Source organism: Etheostoma spectabile, chromosome 12 (genome assembly GCF_008692095.1).
Source record: "Etheostoma spectabile isolate EspeVRDwgs_2016 chromosome 12, UIUC_Espe_1.0, whole genome shotgun sequence".
Lineage (NCBI taxonomy): Eukaryota > Metazoa > Chordata > Actinopteri > Perciformes > Percidae > Etheostoma > Etheostoma spectabile.
The window spans coordinates 28,538,363-28,555,629 of NC_045744.1; positions in this window are offsets into that span (position 1 = coordinate 28,538,363).

Below are 17,267 nucleotides of genomic sequence, written 5' to 3' on the forward strand. Positions count from 1 at the left end.
CATCACTGCAGGTTGATTGTGGGCGACAACGCTGTCGTGGTTAGCTTACCAAAACTCTGCTGCCGAAGTTGCTGGCTAGCTACGCAACGTTAGCTTTATCCGCTAGCATCCGTACAGGCTAACTATAGCCAGTTAGCTTTGTTGGTAACGTAACAAAAACCCACCATCTCGTAGGAGCGAAGCTTCGATTCCATTCAATCAATTATGGTAACAAAAGGTGCACTAATGCCACATGTATATGTTACAACATGGACGCATATGTAGGCCACACCAAAGGCATCTATATTTACCTAGCAGGCTAGGCTAACGCTGTTGTGCTAACGTCCTGCGGCGTAGCTTAGCTAGATCAAACTTGTAAAAAGCCAACAACATCCCCCGTCTAAGCTGTGTTCACTTTCAGATCTTTGAATTCTTGGTTACGTCCGTCTTGAAAAATCTGCCCGCCTAACACGGACAAATTTACCCCCTCCTACCTAGCTAGCTAACCTACAGCTAGCTATACCGGTATGCTAGCTATAGCTCTCATCTTTCTCTCTCAAATATATCTATCAATACTGTCTATCTATATGATAGCTATATATATATAGGCTATCTATGTATATGTATGTATTATCTATAATCTGCTGCTGAACACTCCCTTTCTTACACTGTTGTCTTCTATCTCTCTCGTAACTCTCAATGGTCTCTCTAGGCTGTAAACCAGGCTACATTCAACCTGAAACAATTACACGATAATAACCACACACACACATCCCACCGTTATGATTCCGCCTCCGAGGAGTCGGTTGTTGGCGCTGGTCCCCATTAACGTGGTGGGGTCCTACATAGCGTGTCCCTCCTTTGATGCGCACCGTCCGCTGGTCCCCCCACCCCACTGAGACTGTCTCTCAATCTGTTTTATCGACTTTTTATATTCCTTGGCTTCTCCGACTCTTTGTTTTTCCTGCTTTTTCCTCCGTTCTCTTATCTCTCTCTCTCTCTAGCTTCCTCTAGCTCTCCACGGATTCTGCCGTCACTGCAGTCAAACCGACTGTCTGAAAACGGATACGGGTGTGGGAGGGGATCAAGGGAGGGAGGGAGGGATGGAGGATTGTTTTAATACGATTTGGCCGTACCACGCGGTATACAGGGGGGGTAGGTGTGGGGGGCAAGCAGCGGCCTACGTAGGCTGGGAGCACATGAGAGAGATGGAAGCCGAGATGAGAAGTGTGTTCACCATGCTGAGAATACCCATTAATGTTGGGTCTATAATTATTCGAAGTGCTCTGACTGACTCTTATATCGCACTGTATGAGCGTTTATGTAGTCTCCTTGGGGCACAGTTATGTGGAGATTCCCATGCTAGCTCGGCTCACTTATCTAAGGTTTGATACGAGTAGGTCTATATCCCAACCTGAAATGTATCATTTAGGCCTAGGCTATCTCCTGAAATCAAGCAGCCGAGGTCATCTGAATTGATGTCATGCGGTGTCAGTGATGGCCTATAAGTGTTTTCTTTTATCATTGGATGATATGGTACGTAGTTACTCGGCTATCTTGCAGATAGGGCCGCTGCTGATTCCGGTGCTTGATCATTTGCATTGGAGATGTATATGAGTGCTCCTGATGGATTGTGGAGAAATTAATAAAAGGTGGACGTTTCTGTATCAATCGTTTGTCCCTACGGCCGTTACACTACGCCTTAGAGTCAGCGACTCCTCTTTTATTGGACTGTGGTTTATTTTTAATGCTCTTATCACCAAATGTGTATAAGCTCCAATAATGTCTACTTATCATGCTGTGGTACCTCTTTGAAGGCCTTTGCATAACATGTATCATATAGGTAGTTTCTGACGTGGTTCATGTACAGACCGTGTTTGGCGAATAGGATCCGAGTGGAGGGAGGGAGGGAGCGAGGGTGAGTGTTCCAACTTGCAGAGGAGGATGTAATTTTTGGGGGGGCATTTAGGTTTTAGATGGCGGATTACGTGTGGGGCTTGTGGTACACGGTGGGGCAGGACATCGTGTCAGAAGAATATAGTATAAAAAAATACATAATATAATAACTGATAAGGATCGCACCAGCCAATACATAGTAGTCAAAGCCAAGGGGATCTGTAGGCGTTAGTTCCAGGTGTTTGTGGATCGCTTGAAGCCCCCAGCAGGCTTTTTACAATGAAAAATAGAATAGCTAAGGCTGCCTGGCGTTCCATGATTGGGTAATGGTGTCCCTAGCGCTAGTTTTTCTTAATGGATAAGATACAAGGTCCACTTCAGGTCTTCAATGATTCCAGAAGGTGCCCCAGTTCTGAGTCCCCAAAATCTACAAAAAAACACATAATGACTATTGTGCTATCCTTATCTCTCCAACTTGCAACGCTACATTGTGATGTTATAGTGTTATTTAAATAGCCAATCTGAATACACAGATCTCAAGCTACAAATTCGTGGCACTTATGAGCCATTATGTTAAAGTAAGAACCGTAGTATATTTCTCTCCCTCGTCTCATACACCAAATGGAAGGAAGTGCAGCATCTGGCAATATAAACACTTGTTCTAGGACGTAAGGCTTTAAATCTTTTTTTGTGGCGCTGTCATTAGAAAGCTTGCTTGCTAAAATGAGTGGGTACAGCCCAGGTGCTGAAACCGTGCACGCGCGTGCTCCACTACTGATTTCACACGATGAGTCGCACGGCGTGTGTTGCTAGTCCTACCGGGTGCCTGCGTAGTACGGTAAGACTGGAGCTAGATGAGATATGACAGCAACCGTGGACAAGTATAGGACTGGAACCGAAGACTGTGCGTGTCTGTAATAGTCTTGATCTGATACTTTTTTTTTGCGCGATGAAAGGCTCGTCATGTGTTGAAATTTCCCGAAAACAATTCAGCCCAGTTGGCACATGTATATTGGGCCTCTGCGAAACAATTAGTCATCTATCCAATCCTCATCCCTCCATCATCCACGATCAGCTTGTAAGTACATGTGATGTGCAAAAGCAATCTAAACAAATATTTCTGTGCCCAAAAAGCCACAATATTCTCCACATCTCTGTCGGGACTCGAAACCGAGCCGCTCGGATTAGAAGTCCAGCCGCATGCCATTGCGCCACAGAGACATGATAAAAAATCTTGAAAGCGGGTTTTATCCCCCTCCTGTGCGCTGGTGGCAGCTCATCGTCTCATATCCTGCAGTATCAGGCCGCCAGCCTGCTGTGGATTGTATATTGCTCGCCCGGTAGGGGGTGCTGTCCGCGTAATCATCTTTTCTTATCCTCATAGAGAGCGAGAGTCCCACCCTCGCATCCCCATCGACTTTCACGCAGGTTTCTCTCGTTCATAAACTATCATATGGCGACATTATCGGAAGCTGAACACCATATCAATGGTAAGAGTCTACCATTGTAAACATGCTCAACTATTGGTCAAAGGCTCACTGTCTTACAGTGACTAGCTCCAGTGAACAGTCCAGTTTTTTATTACCTCGTTCGTTTTAGCTCTAGCAATGAAATATCCTCCCAAGGTCGTCGGTGATGAAGCAGGACAATAAGTAAATACAGGTCTAACCCGATGAACATGTTCCAGTTCCATCACAATGAACAACAGCAGTGACATGGATTCTCTTAGCTCAGCTGGAATGTGCACATCGCTGATTAGAGCTCAATCATCTAGATGCTAAAGTCCCTGCAATCGCAACAGTCTTTGTAGTTGACATTTTTTTTGAGCGGGCAATCATCGGCATGCATGTTTGTTGAGAGTTTGTCAGTAGAGTAGCGCATAGCTCGAGAGAATATACCACAAAAGCATTAATGTAACCGTTTGTATATCAAGGACAATCCTCTAAAAAAAAGTTTTGCCAAGAATGTATAAGACAGGGTTTGATCATGTGTGCAAGATCCAAAATTAACACCATCCGAAAATGCAGGCTAGTAGCTTTGCTTTTCTCCAGCCAAAAAAACCAATGGAATCATTGAGTAAGACTTGGTCAAACATTGAACATTTCCCTAGCCATTGGCTGTTGTTAAAGAAGTTAATTTTGTGCCTTCTATGTGTGTCCACAAGTACTGTATCAACACATCAAGAATGAAGTGAAGAAATGCAAGTTTGACAAGCTTTTCCCTTCAAGAGCCACGCGTAGCAATTGATAAAAACGCATTTTCTGTAGGATGAACCAGACTAAGCGGTTTATGTTTGTTTTCAGTGCAAGTTCGATGTTGATCTAACCCAACAGACACCATGTTCAACGAGCCGGTACATACAGTATGGGTGCAGTCTGCTCCCCGAAGTATGCAGTTGTTTTAACCGTGTGCACTTGTTAACCGTAACCTACATAATGGGTAGTGATCTGACAGTTAGAATCGGCTTTGCTTTTATTTCCATTGTGCAGGACAAAAGCCTGTTCAGGTGCGTGATGCGTCCTGTATGGCTCAAGGGGAGGTAGGGCCGAGGCAGGCTTGCCAGGATGCGTCGGTGTCTACTCGCCTCACACACGCCATCTCCACCACTGGCTGCCTCCCACATTTCATCGCCTCTTTTCCCGATGTTAAAAATACATTCGAGGCAGGCTGCGGCCTGGAGATAGGTGAAAATATGATGACAGCCTACAGTAGAACAGTCCGCTCCGAGACACAAACCACATTTCCATGTGTACAGAGACAACGGCAGCACACAGGGACTGAGCCTAAGAAAAGTGTTAATGATATTGACGTCACAGAACACATTAGAAAAAATTACCTAAGGATATAAAGGAGGACACATTGTAATTTGTGGACGCTTGGTGGTATTCTGCACCAGAGACCAAGTGTGGAGGAATTGGGTACATTTGCCATGCCTTTGCACTCTTGCGCAGTTGAGTGACCCCAAGCTTCGACATAGTATAATTAATATCAAGTGCAAAACACAACACATTTCTCCATACAGCATAATATAATCTTCATGTTAATACTTGTAAACCAAAAAATACACACAAAAAACTCCCCATAGTGAAATCCAGTACACATCCCATTGACACCCCCCCCCCCACCCGCTCTCTCCCTTACTGCTCATCTCTCTGTTCTCTGCTCAGAGGGAGCCAGTTGCGAGGGAGGTGATGAATGGACGAGACCATAACGTGTGTAGCCGGTGCCTGTACAACCTAAGGGATTGCTGAAGGCCCGTTCCAAGTTCCCATAACTGATTTAAATAAAAATAAAGAATAAGAAAAAAAGAACTATAATTAGCTAAGAACTTAGCTTATGAATCGGAGCAGATAATGTTCTAGTAAAATGAGCAACATGTTTAAAATGAAAACATGACAACTCATAGAGATCTGTCTCCGTCAAATAAGCTGGGAGTCGACACATACCAACCATTGTAACGGCAATACAAAACTGATCTAAATCTCACAAAGTACTCAGAAATGGAAAAAAAAGCTATAGTCTTACACAAGTGCGATGCCTTATAGGTGTGGAAGACAGCGGGAAGGCGAGGCCAAACTTGGCCACCCGATGAGATAGGCCGCCGACTGCTCGGCATAGTGATCAAGTCAGGTTAGGGGTAACTTTCCCGTAATAAGCCAGCGCTGCAACGGCAAGAGTGAGATAGCTGAGACATGCGCCACAGAAGTAATGAACCAACGATTGGAAAGGTGTTGGATGTAAATGGGTTCATGTGTGCTGCATGCCGTTTTAGAGAGAGAAGCAATATGGCAATAAGACGGTCGAAGGACCCAATGACTACTGCCCTTTGTTGTTTCTCTGGTAATCTCATGATCCCTTACACACCCCACTGTGTTCAGTCATGAAAGAACCAGTTTTCCCTGGCTGCCTAATTTAAATGTAAGCAACAATGGTTCTGTATCAATAGGCTCTGCAGTGTCCAAGTATAACAACCAAAGGCGAGTTTGCGTGAAGGCAACAAGTAAACATATGTGAACAGTAAACCTTGTAGACATAAAATAAATAATTTTACTTTATTGATCCCAGGGGGAATTACAATTTTTTTAGAGACATACAGGCCTGAATTGCACACCATTGTAATTAATTCATTTTTATTCCATGCAAATAGGCATAAACAGGCAAAATATCTTAATATTCAGCACGAAGAAATTATAATTTTATATAAATCGATAATGGTTTGTAAAAATGCCTACAGCGGGTAATTATTTTCTTCACCACCCTTGCCAAAGTTGTCAGAAATGTTAGTTGTGGAGTTAAGCAGCATGTATGTTGTGATAGATAAGTACGAGAACTAGTAAGGTGCCGTGGCTGTTGTGGGGGTGCTGTATTTATTGAACCCCTGAACATAAAAACATAATTGGACCCAGCTTTTTACAGCATGGTACATCAAGGTCAGCAATACTGCTGTACATGTCATTAGCAACATAGCTCAACCTAACGACAGGCACAAATGAATAAAAGCTCTGTAGAGTCGTAGTTAGGCGTTGAGTTGTCCCACATGCAAAGGTGAATTGAATTCAAGACACTTCTGCTTTTAAATGCTCTAGCAAAAATCAATAGTGGACGAATGCCTGAAGAAGTTTCAGGGTCGGAATGAAAACAGAATTGCCAGTAAAATAGAGTTATACCTCGATTTCGATAACAACTCAATAAAAGCTCACACGTATCATCAAGTGGTTTCTATGTGAGATTAATTAGGGTATTTAAAAGGAGTAACACTAACTACAGAAGGAAAAATATCAAAGCACAATTCTATGACCTAGGGATGAAAAAAAACACCAGATGTTGCCCTCCACTGAGTCCCGCACCCAGTTCCTCTGAATGTGATGCTCTCAGGGACAGACCACCTGACAACACAAAGGAACAGGCCACACATACTGTATAGCAGATATCTATATGTGGTTAAAAATACCTCACACACATGTCAAGTATTGAGCCTTCACATGGCTTTTTTTACTAGTGTTTTTCAAAACATTTGTTCAGTTAGGCACCAGGCTGGTGCATGCTGCATCCTGCAACATGTGCTAGTACAGAAAAGTAAAAAGCACCTCTTCAGAGTTTATCAGCTGCAGCGGGCAGTGCTATCAATAAGTGATAAAATTCACAGGGCCAAGCTGCAACCATGGATGTATATTAAATGTTGAAGTAATAAACAATTGACGCTTTCACTTCACCCTGGGGGCGAGTTGTTTTGACTACATCACATTTTGCAAGTAACACTGCTGATTTTGTCTTTTGTTCTGGTAGGTGAGTTCAGGCGGAAAAAGATACATTCAAGGTGTTTGGCAATGTTGATTTGGTTAACTGAATTAAAAGTTATATAAATGGCGACACGGCTTCAAAAGTCATGAGTACTCATGTTAAAAAAATGTGATTTTGAAATTTGACCAAAAAAAAATAACGGACTTGATCTATTCCAAGCACCGAGCGCCTACCTACGGATTCATTGTCAACGTGCCATACAGAACTAAGCGAAAAGCATCAGAGTTAACTTAACCGTTAAGGGTATATCCTAAATAACTAGACACCAGTGAGCTATAGGGCTGTAATATCCCATTCCCTGGTGATTATTGGGTCGATAACTTTCTGGCTTACCAAAATTTCTGATTGTCGAATTTTTTTCCCGTGTTATTTCAGTCGGTGGAAGCATAGACGATAGCATATTATGGTGCTATGGGTGGAAAGCCATAAATTGCTAATGGGGGTGTTTTCAGAGCATCCTTTCACGGAACAGTCGGTCTTCAGAAACCCCACTTTGTTTTCACTTTTGTTTGGATGAGCCCAACCATTGGGGACAGATTGAAAAAGAATAGCAAGCCTGTGTTTAGTGGTTTGCTGATGATGATTTATTGTACATTGTCGAGTGTTATGTCATCAAGTCAGTTCTCTCTCAGTACCCTGGTTGATTGAGTCACGGCAGGCCAAGAAACTGAAATGGCAAAAACGGTGGCAAAGAAAACGGCCAGGCAAGAAGAGAAGGCATAGGGGGGGCCGGGAACCTGAGGAAACTCCCAAATACCTTTACTTTGACTGTTTCTCAAGACTCGCTCGTGTGGGCAGCATTTTCAAAAATAGATAAGAGGAAAAGGCACAAAGTTTGCAAGCAACAGTTTGCATATTTCAGCTCGACACGAAAGCATGGAATATGATGTCTTAAACGGAGAGCTAATTGTCTGTGTTAGGTTGCCTGTCTGTTTTTGGTAGGCTATGATGAACCTTATAGAGTTGGCATATTCATATCTAAATAAGTGTTTTATAACTGGACAGGCGCACCCACCACGCACCATACGGTAGGCTGTTACCCGGACACACCCGACACCCGACCGGTCTGATTAAAATCGCCGCTACACATCCAAACGCAACAATAATATTACGAAGGACATTGTCACACTTTATTGCTCCTGATTTAGGTCTCATTGCGGTTATGGGAGGGCTGAGTTATAAGACTATTTTAATATACAGTGCAGCACGCCCCACCATCAGCTATGGACTAACCAGACAAATGTGAGGGACTAAAAGAGCAGGTTTTAGAGTTATCGCAACAGAGAGGCACGAGCTTGGACATAGATATGGTTTAAATATCGGTATAATTAGTGGGCGTGCCTTTTGTGTTTATATTAAACGTCTTTAAATTATAGTCTTTTGTTCATCAGGCATGCAAAATGGCACAAGCTCCTTAGTTTCAGCCGCTCCGTGTGAGGATCACTGCACCAGTGAGGCTGATGCGCCGCTGTCAGATCGACGACAGCGGTGGCATTCAATGCAATAGATTTAGGTCAAAAAACGTTTAGAACTTACTGCAAATCGCCTGGCAAGGACAAGTATGCAGGACAGTAAGTTAATTAATCAAACAGGTGTCCCCCCTCCGCACCCACAGACGATTTTTAGTCAAAATTCAGGACTTTAGTGACCAAACCTTCTTTGGTGATTAGCAGGCCATAGACTAAACCAACCAGTGGTTTGGTGTCAAAAAACAGTGCATGACATAGTAGCGCCGTAAGAAATGACCCAGATGACAGGATGCTAAAAAGTGAAAACCTCTTGGAAATTAGCAAGGCACATACTACACATGATTTTCGGAATGTTTTTAGATAATAAATAAAATTGTGGTTTTGGAGATGCGGTACTGTTTTAACAGCAAATATTCCAACCTTTGACAATCCCCTCGTTCGCGGTCTGGACATAGAGCTAGCGCGCAGTTATTCGAAATTGTCGTAGCAACTAGCAGACTTTATTTCTGCTCATAGCTAATCCCAGGAACACCCAGGTTGGAATTTCACGCGATGTCGGGCGCTTCAGTTATGGAGGGTTTATTATTGATTATTATTTAAGCCACTATCGAAATCACGATTATTTAACAACGTTTACTCATTGTAGTTTGAAAGTAGTTTCAATATTGACTTACAAAACAGTGAAAATTAAAAATACATGGGGGGGCAAAAACACCTGTGAACTGAAAGAAATTCCGCATTCCGAACACAAGACTGGTCATCCGGAGAGCTCCAGTTGTGTGAAGAGGCCCAAGGTGGTGGTGCCACATATATATGAGTTTACTCCTTGACACTCAGCGTCAGGTTCGATTCTGGACTGCAGCCTTTTGAGGGCTCATGTCATGCCCCCCGCTCTCCCTTTCCCTGTAAAGTTTTCAGCTGTCGTCTCTGTCAATAATTAAAACAAACTGGAGATTTGTAGAATGCTGATGGTATAGGTCCAATACTTTTATCAAATGGAGCCTTCACTGTGAATTGGAAATCTGTAGCGGAAAAGTTGAAACCCTCTTTGATTTCAGTTTTTATAGAGAACGACGAAGCAAGAAATGAGTCGGAGGGACACGTACCAAAGCCACAGCCAAGCGGGCAGAGAAGACGGTAGTACACCATTTTTGTTATAGGAAACCTGTCGGCGTACGGCGTGGCTCTGCGTTCATTTAACGCAGAAGCATGAATCAGCCTTACACCCGAGTTCATCTCCACTTCACTGAGATTCCGGACAATAACAGGCTAGCAATGTGACAGATGCGTACTTGAAACTGGTGAGATTGAGGTTAGACATGGTCTGTTGAAGTTTCGTATTTTTGGGCCCAAAGACTGTGTTCACTTTCGTCCTAGCTGGTTCATCATTGGAGTCAGCACTTAGGAGAAAAAACATGTATAGAGTTTACAGCAAGCAATGTCAGTACAACATGTTCTAGCATGTCTGTATCATTACTTGTAGTCAGGTAGTGATTATTGAACTCAGTTGTCTCTTTCTCACATCACACGCGGACAAACACCACACAAATGCCGTACTGTCTGTAGAAGACACTTGGGCATGCCACACGGTTGGGAAGGAAAACCGACACCCCTGTATCGGGCCACACGTCCCTTACACAATAGAAAAAAGTGTTTAGAATTAAGTTTTACGCTATGTACCTGGCATGCAGAAGCGCACCTAAGGTCAATGAAGTAGACAATAGTCCGAGAGTATATCACGTTATTTAGTCCATGTGCGTAAAGGTACGATCAGCGTAGCAATTAGTTACAACTGTCAGCTACTAGCAGTCTAACAAACTATAAAATGCCGAGACCCAGAAGATAAAGTTAGGTAAGCAGAGGTTTTCATAACGGTCATATAAAGCCCATATTTGATAGCTAGGACAAATGCAGCCAACACCGTCGGATCTGTCATTAATCCCTATCCAAGAGTGCCAAAGTCACGTCCAATTCTAGCGAAATACTTACCAGTACCACTAAGCATAGGTTTAGGCCCGCTAGAATGGTCAGCTAGCGCGGAGTGCACCTATATTTACATCAAATAAGGATAATACCCCAAGGTAAAAGCGTTACACTTGGGCGGTGTTGTGTATAAATGAATGTTTTTACGCTTTAAATCTTCTATTTGACGAACACAAACATGAGTGTCGAAACGGTATGCATGACTAGAAGCACGCGCATGTTGTATCAAGCAGTTGAACGTAATGTGAGTGACGGAGTGTTTGGGTCTGTCCGGTTATGTAAATTAACTCGCTGGACGTCATCTCTGTGTCAGGAGTGATGATTATGATCTACGTTGGTTACTGATTACAATGCGTTTTTGTTATTCCAAATTCATGGCATGCATGTCTCTCTTGGTTCCGTTTTAACCCGGCAATCGCACCACTTCCCTATACTTTCAGATGATTATCGGTACATGATATCTACCGACGATAACCCAGACCAATCAAAGTTAACCGGGTATAGCCATTTTATGGATGCATACTGATTTTTGTGATTGATTATGCTATTTCTTGATCTTGTCGCACTCTTTCTGTGCTCTCTTTCAACTTTGTATTGCAACTGCAGAAAAGCAATTTTCCCTGGGATTAATAACTTTTATTATACTTACTGCTGAGCAAAGCAACTTTTTCTATTGCTCTCCCCTTTCATACTTAAAGTAGTGACAGTAAAGGGTGGGTATAGCTTAAAATAACCAAATGCCTTTAGTTAAAGTGTAAAGTAATCTGTTAAGTGAAATGTAAAACTACTATAGTAGTGGAATTAGCCAAAAATTACCTGGCAACTTGTATTCTGAGCCCCAATTTATCATTGAAGCAGTTGGAAAAAAAAAAGCACACAACATTCTTGTGGTTGTTGAGATTTTATGGTTTTATTGGTGTGGGATAGACCTGTAACAATAAGTGAAAAAAAACAACAGCATTAAATAATTGAGTATTCAGTTCATTTAGTAGAGATTGATTTACAACACACAGCGATGATCGTTAAAGGAATTGCAAAAACAAAAGGATGCAACACAGTGGCGACAAAAGGAAAACAAAAAGTGATGAAAAACTGGAAAGTTGGTACCAAGATGACAGCCCAAGCCTAAACAGACCCCAAGTAGAAGAGAGAAAAAGCACTGAAGCACCTCTTAATAAAATTCATCCCAACTCAAAGATGGAGCCGCAATTTTAGTAGTTGGTTTCCTCCGCACAACAACGCAATGATTAGTGTGTAACTGAGATGGGAGAAAAAAAAAACGCAGCAAAATCAAATCAGAAAAAATAAATGTATAAGTATTGAAACAAGCACCCACTCGAGAACATTACATCACACTCATTCAGTTTAGCAAACCACGTAGTAGGTTAATGATGCCAAAGTGAGCCTAGCTGGGTTCCAACTGGTCCTGGTCCTATATTAATGTTGCATAAGTTAAATTAACCTAATAGGGACTCAAAGTAGACAAGTTTAGATTGGTTACATGGAGTTAAACCCTTTCTTCACAGACTTTGTGGAATCATTTTGCTATTGCTTTTGACTTAAGATTAAAAGGTTTCCATAAACCAATACTGTTCACAAGGCTTCCAGAGTGAACGACGTGGAGAGGAAAATGTGTGGCCTGCCGATTTCTTGTGTGGGGGGCAATTTGATCAGTAAGGTAATCTATGGTCAGTGAATAGAAAGCCATGAGGTACATTACATAGGATGTATGAGATCAGGAAGAATGAGCATAACCCGAGCGTGATGACACTGGCTTTTTGGACCAATATTGATGATTTAGAGTTAAAAAAAACCTGATAAAACAATGTACCTATATTGTGACGTTTTTTTTAAAGATTCCATCGTTATTGCTAATTTTGAGGGAGGATAGTGCTTTAAGAGCTCAACACAACATATTTTTTTCTATTGCTGTCCGGTCGGCAACCGCAGAGGGGGACTCTGTACTGAAACTCCTCCTGTTTAAAGCCTAATGTGGAGTTACTACGAGCTACTTTGAGCTTTATTGCAGCGGGGAGATCCAGACCGAATCAACGGTAAGCAGCACTTTCGGAATCAGAATCAAGCTGCTTTTTGCAGGTACGAAAGGTCACAAAACGAGGACATTTTTGTTGGCTTGGATTGCTCAGAATATGTTCGCTTACTAATACAAACGAAAAAAAACATACATCAACATAGGTACACACGATAAAACCAATATAGACTGTTGAGAACAATACGTACTGAAGAGTGCAAATAGGCAGGGTCAAGTTATAATTATGCTGTATTATTATTTTAATTATGGAGAAAGTTCAAAGATGTGGAATACATGGTAGCTGTATTTTATTATAACTATTATATTACATATGTACAAGATTTACAGCTCTGGAAAATGAGAGAATGATGAATAAAATGGTGGAACCAGTAAACAGACTGATAGAGAAAAGTGTTGTGCTGGTTGACTGCACAGGAATTGACCTACACTGTGTAAGAAACTCATCTGTGCATCAGAGTGATGGCGTTGTGGTAGAAAACTGTTCCGGAGCGTTGGTTTTGGCGTGCAGTGACTCTGTAGTGGCAGACCAGAGGAGAAGCGGAGACAAGGTTGTGTACGGGGTGAGATGGTCTGGCAGTGAGGGTTCTGCCCGTTTTCTGATTTGGAAAGTGATAGAGTCAGACGGGAGTGGCAGGTTGGCACCCGCTAGGAGCTTTTCTGCAGTCATATCTGTCCATTGTAGCGCTGCACCTGTTCCGCTTTTATGGTGTCAAGCTCAAAAACCGACGTATGATGTGCAGAGACAGATCTTCTGACAAGGGCGTTATGTTAGAGGTGGTTTTTGAGTCAGGGAATCCTTAGGCGGTGTTGAGCTTCCGAGCTGCTGCAGGAAGACCAGATCCCTCTGCTCGTCGCCTTCGTACTGATGGTGTCAGGTTAGTGTTGTCAGGATGTAATGAGTGCCAAGTGACGCATCACTAGACCATGTTGGGCCCTGTAGGCAAAACTGCAGCGGTCCGATCAAGGGGACTGTGAAGTCATTTTAGTTGCCAACACCAGTTGTTCAAAGGACTTCATGACTACAGATGTCAGTGGTGCAGCCTGTAGTCATTTAGTCCGAGATGAGGGGTTTTTGGGGACTGGTATGAGTTGGGTAGTCATTTGAGAGCAGTGAGTGAACGTCCGATACTCCCAGAGAATCTGTGAAATCTGGAGTGAAGAGTTGGGGCCCTGGTGCTCACAGATTTTGAGGCAGGTTGTGACACACCAGGTCCTGGTGCCAGGGGACTTTCGTGCTGGTCTTCTGCCTGCTAGTTAAAGTTGTGACATCACAGCCTTACAAATCCTGACGTCGACTTTAAAGGCTCAGGTGCATTCCTCTGTTTTTGCATAATAAATACTTTAAGTATTTACCAATACAGCACGGGACCTCTTATAACAAAAACTACCATATGAAGTCCACTTTTTACAGTAATGGGACAGGCCGTTACCATGGACCGAAACATTTTTTGATGTGTGTAAAATAATTGGACCAAGATTTGTTATTAGAAGGACACTTATACGCATTAAAAAAATTGTCATTGCTGCTCTGTGTGAACAACTCACAGTTTCTAAATTGCTCGTGATCTTTTAAGCATTTATTTTTAACACTGAAGCTAAGTATCTTCTTCTAAAAGTAGTAGGCCCTTGAAAAGCTTGTAAACAAAAGCCACTGACAGAGAATCAATTCCCTGTTTGATTGAAATTAAAAGCACTAAATTCAGAGATATTGTTGACTTTAAAACTGCCACAAACATTATTAACAAAAAATAATCATCCACTGCGAACACGTGCAAAGGGGATGTTCTCAAAGTCAGGAGACGAAACATCATGTAGAGGAACATTTGTATTAAAACGAACCTATAGAACAAATGCGTAAATATCACTGCATCACATCGAACAATACAAACAGGAGTTCTTTATGGAAACAGCTGCTCGTGGAAGAATAAATCTCTATAACAATGAGCAATTTTCAAGAGAGTATTTAACACCCGGATGTAATATGCTAAAGGTGATACATAAAGGATTAAAGAGTGATAGTATTGTAGAAAGGACTGTATGGTTTCTTCTCATTTATATGCTGGTATGTCTACATTAAGAATATGTTTAACCTCGATATGTATGGTATTACTATATACGTTATATCTCAGCAGTCCTGAGAAAAGTCTGTCTCTTGTGACAGAGTTGACCTGAAGTGTTCCGCGAAATAGATGTCAATCAAGATGTTATTTACAAGAATATGGACTCATTTTAATCACCAAAAGCTTTTGTAATGAATGTTTTCCCCCAAGTGCAAAAAAAAATCTGTCAAAAAGTATTCTAAATTCACAGCCTTGGTAAAGCCATTTAGGTTCATTTGTGCAAAGACATAGACGTGTTGTCCGCCTTGTCATTATGGAGCTTCACCTGGTATAATAATGGATCAGTCAGTCTCCGGTGTGTATAAAGAACAAACCCGTTACACTAGACTTCACGACAAGCTGCAAACTAGACATCGTGCAAACATGCTAAGATTACCCTGAGACTAAGTTTGATTATTCAAGACGGCTGAAGACCAGATCCGTATTCTTTTGTTTTTTGTTTATGGTTCTTTTGATTGTGCGGCAGGCGGTGTAGCTTATCTGGGTATGGATGACACCTTCATGTGTCTCAGCGTCAAGTACAAGGATTAAAAAAAACATTTAAGACACTGGAGACATTTTTGGACAGCCCGGGTCAGGCAGAACCCCGCAAGACAAACTGCTTCGTGGGACCGTTGTTGGCTCAGAAATCCAAGGCCAGCCATTTTTCCATACTGGCAGCAAGCTCCACAGAGCCTGGTCCACCTGATATTCCCTGTGTCAACCGAGACGGTTTTGTCGCTTCTGTCTCGAAATGGCCCTCATGGTGTCGAATCATGCCAGAAGCCAGCCTCAAGAGCAAAGACAATTGAAAAACCGTGTGGAGGTTTCCAATGCCCCCCTATAGCCTGCTGTAAAGGATGGTAACGCTGGAGAAGTGGAAGAAAGGTGGATATTTTCAATGACTCGTCTGTTGATTACACCACAGTTTCCGAAAATTATTGCAGGAGAACCTACTGATCCAGATTCAACTCCAGAAACAGTGAATGTTGGGGCCGAAACAATCACTTGTCTGGGGTTACGATGCAGTATGGGGGTGGCGAGAGATCTGGCAGGGTGGAAGTGCCAACATCAATATTCTCAATAATCCAAGAAATATTAGCTACCTCTTATATTCCCACCATAAAAGAGGCCAAATTCTCCAGCAGGATGGTGCTCCATCCACATACTTCCATCTCCTACTTCAAAGTCCATCAGGACGAAGAAGATAGAAAGCTCAAGGATTGGCCGGCCCAGTCACCAGGCATGAACATCATTGAGCAAGTAGTGGGGTAGGAGTGAAGAGGAAGCATGGAAGACCAAACCAAGAATATTGATGAATAGCTCTGGGAGGGCATTCAAGACTGCGATTTCCCTAGCTTATTCCTGATGACTTCATCAATACATTGTAGTATCATTGCAACGCATGGATGCAGTCTTCAAGCTCATGGAAGTCATACAAGTATTTAATTGAATACTCAGCAGAGCCACTAGTTTATAGCCCATGTTGCAGTTAACCACCACTGTTGATTATGTGGTACATAAAAGCACTCAAGTTGATATCATTTTTAAAAATGTCTCCAATAGTTTTATAAGGTAGTTGTTTGGTCATTTCTTGGTATTCCGCGGGTTTATGGAGGCATGATGTCAGCAATGACGTCACCAAGGGAGTGAGTCTCAGCTGGCACGAACGAACTATGGTGACTGACTGGCTAGAGGGTAAGAGGAGATAAGGCCAGCAGCCGAATAATACCAACACCGACAGACGTGAGAGGGTTCAAATGAGGTAATTGTCAGAGATTGTGGAAGTCCCTTCATTTATTCCATTTGTTAGCACGACGCAGTCAGTGGACCAATGACTTGTACTTTTTACTGTCAGTGATAGCATCGAGTGGTACGTCACGTTTTCTCTCGATCTGTGACAGGATCATGTTGTTAGTTCAAGTTAGTAGTGGTACATTATCTAGATATAGGAATAGGAAGCATCCCCCCCCAATGTGTAATTCTAAGGTTTACCTCGTCCTCCGGTGGAAAACGTGTTGCTGTGTGGGCCGTGCTGTGTGTTTGTGTTGGTGTGTTTGTTGGTGAGAGCTGGGTGGAAGAGCGGGGTGCTGTAGGGAGCGAGTCCGGCGGTTTATGAAACTCGCCCTCTCTGCGATCGACGATCTGATGATGACCTAAATCCGTTTGTGAAGCAAATTTTCAGACCGATCTGGTCACCCCCACACCATCACGCACCCAGTATAATTGTGTTATTAACTTTACCATTCCTTTAGACTGAGCATATGAAAGGCATTCCCTTCACCTCTCAACAAGAAGTTCACTGCAGGACAGCAGGCTGTAAAATGTTCTTATGACAGTATGATGACATCATCGGCCAGTACAGCAACCCCTTGGATGTCCAATCTAAAGAAACAAAGAGGATATGTGCTACCTGCAGATAGGCAGGGTTTAGAAACGATACAAACCAATCCCACACCAATCTAAATTACCACTGCACAGTAGTAT